Raw genomic sequence first — 6,660 nt, 5'->3', positions numbered from 1 at the left:
GCTGTAACTGAGTTGCAGGTATAACAGGGCTATATGTGTAACAGGTATATAGATAGGAATAAGAGAGTCTCATAGGCCATGACATTCCTTGACTGCCAGGAAGACAGCATGGATACAGACCACACTCAACAAATACCAACACCTCTCGCCCTGTAAGACTAAGCCCCTCTCCCAGTGAGCCACACTGTTCCTCTTCAAAGACAACAATGCTGTCCAACGACAGCTAGGCTCTGGGGAACAGGGTGTGATGCGAGCGGAGACCCAGGGGAACATTAGCCGCGGCGGCAGGCTGGTCTGGCCACCTTCAGACTCTGCAGCGCTGGGTTGGGAGTAAGCAAGGCATTCACACCCTTCCCCTGAAGAGGAAGCTGAAGGATTCTCAGATAGCCCCCCGAGTGCGAACGGGGCTCAGTCCCTTCATCAGCTCTTTGGAAAAATCTGAAGTGCACACTGCTAAGCTACAGAGGTTAAAAGCTTCATCGCCTGTGGCAGCAGCATCACTCAAACAGCAATCCCTTACCACAGGTCCACCTCCCGGTTCTGTCATTAACTGAAGTGATGATGACAATGATGATAATGATAACAAACACAACCCAACATTTCTGTGCACCATAAGTGCAACTATCAGAGCTTACCATTTTAAGAGGTAGGGCTGTATGACATGGCATGTTTCTCAACAAATTTGTAAATTGTTCGCTTGGTAAATTAATATCATTAATTGGTCAATTAAAAATAGTTTTTTTCTTGAAAATAATACCATCTGCTGGGATGTGATATCTGCTTATTTATTTGGTCTCAAGAATTGTTTTCTATATTGGTCCTTCAGCTGTCCTTTGGGTACTGTGTCCATGACAAAGCTTGAAGCTCCTTGAATGTCACTGACCCTGAAGATGTCCTGTCCTTTTCCAGATTGTCCCTGGGATAGACATGTGATTTTCAGTGTAACTATTATTATCATTATCATGCTCATCCATTCCTGCTGAAGTGCATTTCTAGATGAAATTCATTCCTGCTCAGACATATCAGAAATATTGTTTTCTAAATCATTTTTTAAATCAGTCACAGGTGCACCTTAGGTGTGAAAAGGTTAATAGACTTAATCTTATGAACAAAACATTATCACCGGGTCCTTAGTGTCATAACGAGACTGAAAACCTCCTATCATCCCCAGCCACATTGAAAGACAAAACAAATAAAATCAAAACTGGTGTCAGTGCGCAGATATTACCACCAGGTGGGGCTATAGGCAAACAGGTAACGCAAAGCAGCTGCAGGCGACAGTAGTGTGGCATAGCTGTAAGGCATTGGGCTCATAACCTTATTGGCTGCTGGTTCAATTTTCAGGCAGGCCACTATTGTTGTACCCTTGTGCAAAGTGATTAATCTAAGTTGTCTCAGTAAATATCCAGCTGTATAAATGAATGAGATGCTGCAGTTGCAAGCAATGTAATTTGCCCTGCTTAACAATGTCAGTAAGACAAACATAAAGCAATGCCCACGAAAGAAGCACGCAGTTCTCCATGGCAACAGTATCCTTGCCAGAATGTAGCTGAGATGATCTGACAAAAGTTCTGTCAGTGACTTTCGTATTCAGGACATGTACAGTCTGTCAACCAATCAGAGGAAGGTAGAGGCTATGTTTTATAGTCTGAGACTCTGATACTTGTGCTGTTATTTTTGTATTTAAAGATACACACATTGAACATGAGACTCGCCCTGGCCTCTGTGTCTATGTAGCTTGTGTGACTTTGGATTGGACATCTCAGATATGCTCTGGGGGAACCAGCACCACTGTTAAGTCTTAGACCAATACTCATTAAAGAATTAAGGAAAGTTACTTATTAATTTGCAATTGCACTGTTTTCTAAATGGGAGAAGGTAAAGTGTACTATATATGTAGACCAGAATTCTTGATGAATAAATATTCTGAATGCACACAGACCACATATATAAATTGACACAGACATACACAGACCCGCACACGCATGTTTTTATTGCTTTGTTATTCTCTGTTTCACATTCAACAGAGCAGAAACTATGGCAACCTAAAATGTTTCAGGCATTCTGTGTCTCTCTGGAAAATAACGACCATGAACTCGTAATAATGAGTGCCAGGTAGGTCTAGCACTACTCTGAAAGCAATGTCTGAGATAAAGATGTGGCATAAATTTCGATGAGATATGACTGGGGTAGGGACATTCTGTCCCTGTCTACACCACTGTAAAGAGAATAGTCACTACCAAAGTGGCAGCAACGGGCGTCAGGAACGCTAACTACTATTCAATGCCTGGGAATATATAGTGTGCAGCTCATAAAATGAAGCCAACAGCATCTCATAACTAGCTCCAGTTTTTTTCATGGTCTGTCCTTCTCTCTTGCATTTTCTTCGGCCATCCTTGTGATAACTTTTCAATCAACAAACAGTGAATTGATTCAGGAAAGCTGGGCATTATTGTTGATTTTACTCAATGGTATTTTTTTGCACCGACAGCAACGTCGGTGAAATCAGAAATTACATAATGACACAGCTTTGAGCTCTCTGTTCCCCCCATTGGCTTTTCCATTACAGGTGAATCAAAACTAATTAGAGTGCATCAGCAATCACAGTATAATATGTTCCTCTCTGGCTCATCTTCAGAAAGCAGAGGCCTGGGATAATCGCACGTTCAGGGCTCTGGGTGTGATGTGATAATCCCGTGTGAAAAAATAACCCACAACCCCTCGCTGAGGGAGGAATGTAATCACTTATGTAATGACCGGAGCATACTCACACCATCATCAATATCAGGGATGCATTTTGTGGAGAGAATATTGTCATGCAGAGTTGCTGTTTAATAATGCTGCAAAGTTCTCCATCCATGTGAACATCTGAAGATTTGCGTGACTCTAATAAGACAAGCAAACATAGATTTTTTTTAACTGACAGAGATGGAAGGTGAAGTCTATCTACTCTGTTTCCCTCTGAATCACTTTCTATCTCCCTTTCTCTCATTCCCTTTCTCTGTCTCCCCTCCCTCTCCTTCTCTCTTATTTAGCATTTAGCACTGTTTAGTGTTACCTTTGTACTTATGTTGTCACTGTCTCTGAAAACACCTTAGTTTGCGCTGAACACCTGTGGAAAATGCCCTTCATCAACATCAACAGCAACGGCTCTTCGGAAAAACAAGAAACAAGTGAGAGAAACATGAGAGGTTGTAAATGTCTCTTTGATTCTCTCTGACAAGCTTCAAACACTGATGGACTGATGGATTTAAAAGATTATCTCTGGTGGCACCAGCAACATTACATGGACCCATGTTTAAATAAGTGGAAATATGGATGCCTACATACACACCCACACCGGCACACACACACACACACACACACACACACACACACACACACGCACGCACAGAACATATCTTGAAGGAGAATAACTTCAAAGGACAACAAACTCATAAACTCAGAAAAACACTATTATTTTTCTGCTGTGCGCTGTTGAAGAAAATCTAAAATTTATTAATGTTCTTTTTCATTTGTATTTTATTTGACAGTGTATGAAAGCTGAAAAATCTTTCGTCAGTACTTGTTAAATAAATTTTTTGTATGATTCGGGGTTGTTATTGACTACAGGGATTAATTAGAACACAGAGCTCGGGGCCCAACTGCACTTTGATGTTATCTGTTCTTATCTGAGCCAGTTGGTGGTAGTTGGGGGGCGTATGTGTGCGTGTTTTGTGTGTGTGTGTGTGTGTGTGTGTGTGTGTGTGTGTGTGGGGGGTGCCCTGGGTTTAACATTAATGGCCAAAACAAAGCCCAAAAACACACTTTCACACACAGCACCTGACTGTTTTCCATCCCCATCGTCTCATTTCATTAGATAATGCATTCCTCCACACAAAACCAGCTTACAGAGTACAGCAGCTGGTTGTTGTTGTTTCCCTGAATGCGTCTGACCTAGTGCGCGCTCTCCGACGTGGTGACGCAATGGAGCTAGGGGTGTGTTGCCCTGGATTACGGCTCGGCCCAATGCTCCAATGGTAATGACAGGGGAGAGGGTTACAGGGGGCAGGGCCTGGCAGTCCTATTTGGCCCCTCCCGCTGAAACACGGGTGTTTGTCTGGAACTGGCCACAGAGAGAGAAAAGACTGCTGGGGCAGAGTAATCCCCATCATCCCACCCATGCATTAAAAGCTCCCTGTTTCAGACCGCCTCCCCAAAATGGGACACAAAATACACTGCGGGTGCCTGGCTCGCTTTGCAGGACGGCCAGCAGGTGGCAGAGTTTGAGAGCGGGCAACACATTCCTAAAGCGAAGACCAGAGAAACAGGCTCAGCCGTGGGGTGCTGCGACCGACTTTGTGAAGGTGACAGGGCGCCCAGCAGTCCAACCTGCATACAGTTAATCTGAGACTGATCTGCATGTGACTGATCCGAGAACAGCTGCACTGGTGCGGGCATTATTTCATGTTATGGATTGTAATGTAACAAACTGTGCTCACACCTCCCTGCATCTGGTGACAGTCTCCTGTGAAAAAGCTCTGTCCTGGAGAACATCTTGTTCCATCTGTCCTTTACTTATTCATCACTTAAAACAAACCATTAAAAATGTACTAAAACAGTTTTATCAACATGGGGCTGCCAAGGTCAAAAGACATGCAATTCCATTATGTGTCAAAATGGTGAATAAATTATTCAAAGCAGAGTTTTTGAAAAAAACAAAGTTTTACACCCTAGCAGGTGTAAGTTAGGCTGTAGTGTAGCATTTGGACTGGAAAGGAGCAAATGTTCCCTGATCTCAGGGGTGCTCTGACCAGAGTGTTTTTACTCTTAATCGTATCCCTGGCCATATAAACTGCCATTGTCACTGCCAGATGGCGTACTTTGATGGTTGAGTACACCTCTGGCTAAGGGGTTGCAAAGCTCACGTGTAAAATCATATATTTCTGCTTTTACTCAGAAATTGTTTCTAATTCTAAGCATTATTGCACACACGCAGAAACCAGCAATTGTACTACCACATGTAAAGCAAGCTTGCAGTGTTTTCGTTTTAAAGAATGACAGAACAAATGTCTATTTAGGATTTGCTGGCACAAAATAAGAAAGATGATTCAATATTTGAAATGTATAGGGGAGCACAATGACCGTAGAAATAGTAACTCTTTACTGCCAAGTGTCACCATGAAGCCAAATGACTTCTTCCTGTAAGCTCTTTACAAAGTTAAAGACAGAGCCAGGTACTGCGCTGCCTACCTGAGAACAATGATAAACACCTTCCATAAGCAGACTGGCCTCTGTCATCAAGGTAGGCATGTACGAGCAGAGAGGGAGAAAGAGAGAGGGCCAAAAGAAGGGATGAAGAATAGAGAGAAGAATAAGTAAGAGAGAGAGTGAGAGATAGAGAGACAGAGAGACAGAGAGAGAGAGAGAGAGAGAGAGAGGGAGAGAGAGGGGAAAGAAAAGGTTTTTTGCAATATTTTGACAGGGGTGTTCCCTTGGAGAATATTGAAGGCTTCATGGACACGGAGCAGAGCACCAGAATGCCAGAAAAGAAATGACATCCCTTCTTCCCAGCCCTGCCTTCCAGCTCCCTTTGATCACAGAACTCAAAATATTTCTTTTGGTTTGCCCGAGACGAACGGAAGGGTTGTCGGGGTGGAGCGAGGAGGCCCGTCGTATAACCCTCGGTCCGCGGTCGGCTCCGTTGCTGTGAAGGCTCGGGTTGGCTGACGCCTGCGGGGGAGCGGAGCATTTCTTTATAGATGCTCTTTGAAGGGAGACTCTCAGATGTGAGTGAGCGTGTGTGAGTCACAGACGGGGTTTTTTCTAATGGTATTTTGTGTGTTCTGCTACAAGGGCGCAATTTAGAGGAAAGACGCTATTCAAAGTGGAGGCCTCCCAGCAGGGGAACCCCACACGGGGGTTTGGCCCCCCCCCCGCTGGCTTCAGCTCAGGTGAGAACTCGAATCATTTCATTCTCTTTCAGGCACAGAGGGCGTGCAGCAGCAGGAAAGGAGCTCAGCTCGTCAGTGTGGCAGGTACGCCTCCTAACAGCGTGCAGAGAGCTGTGGAGATTTTTGGGTGTTGGGAGCAGGGTGTTTACAGCAGCTAAATCATTGTTGTTTTAAGAGAAACTGAACGACTTCGCTCTGTGATGAAGGGAGGCAAGAGTTCCACTGCTGAGCTGAACCTCTCTGTGAAAGCACAGCCTCATACACATATTCAAAGTGCCAGCAAAGATGCAGCGCGGATCCTGCAGAACCCATTCCTCGGCTTGCACCGCATTACTGAACGGTGGGATTGAAAGGCTGCAGTTTTAAATCTCTCAGGTATATGGACACCTACATGCTCAGATGCATAGAGGCGCAAGCATGTGTGCAGGTGTAGGAAAGAGGGAGGGAGAGAGGACTTTGTTCCTGATGGGTCACTCAGGGCTGGACCCTCCCTCAGGTGGGTTCAGAGTCCTTGGCACGTGTGTGAGCACACTGCAGGAAGACACACCATGGCTCCCCAAGTCCACACGGAAATGACCAGGCGCTGAGACATTCCGAGAGCCATGCTGCGTGCAGTGAAGGTTTGGTTCAGCTTGTTATTCGTCACACAGTGGTCAGTTACACACCCTGCTCTCTGATTCTGGAAGAATTAGGCACCAGTGGAGATCACAGTGACTATTACTTTCAC

Source organism: Megalops cyprinoides, chromosome 19 (genome assembly GCF_013368585.1).
Source record: "Megalops cyprinoides isolate fMegCyp1 chromosome 19, fMegCyp1.pri, whole genome shotgun sequence".
NCBI lineage: Eukaryota > Metazoa > Chordata > Actinopteri > Elopiformes > Megalopidae > Megalops > Megalops cyprinoides.
Note: the sequence above shows the minus strand (reverse complement) of the source record.